This window comes from Geospiza fortis, unplaced genomic scaffold (assembly GCF_000277835.1).
Source record: "Geospiza fortis unplaced genomic scaffold, GeoFor_1.0 scaffold61, whole genome shotgun sequence".
Classification (NCBI taxonomy): Eukaryota; Metazoa; Chordata; class Aves; order Passeriformes; family Thraupidae; genus Geospiza; species Geospiza fortis.
This window is the reverse complement of record NW_005054430.1, coordinates 1,015,918-1,016,127: the sequence shown is the minus strand read 5'-3', so window position 1 is coordinate 1,016,127 and position 210 is coordinate 1,015,918. Positions and strand designations below refer to the sequence as shown.

The 210-nt window shown below is 33.3% G+C and overlaps 1 protein-coding gene across 1 annotated transcript in view; it reads right to left on the bottom strand.

Annotated features, from left to right (window-relative positions):
* The window catches only part of LRGUK (leucine rich repeats and guanylate kinase domain containing), a gene marked incomplete at its 5' end in the record, with an annotated part of 48,456 nt that overhangs the window by 3,459 nt on the left and 44,787 nt on the right, over positions 1-210 (bottom strand). The window lies entirely within an intron of this gene.

Here is a 210-nt window from a genome sequence, read left to right as displayed (position 1 = left end):
ATTGTGCTGATCACATAAGAGGAAATAACTAAGAGAGAATATCTCTTTTTTTAAAACCAAATTTCTCAGTCCAGTTCTATTTTTCCACACCTGCACCAAATTTCTTTCAAATATCAAATATCTTCAAATATCTCCTACACAGAAATCTCATGAAAATCCCTTCCTGTGGGAGTACCTCGTGCCATTTAAGGATCACCAATTTCAATATTT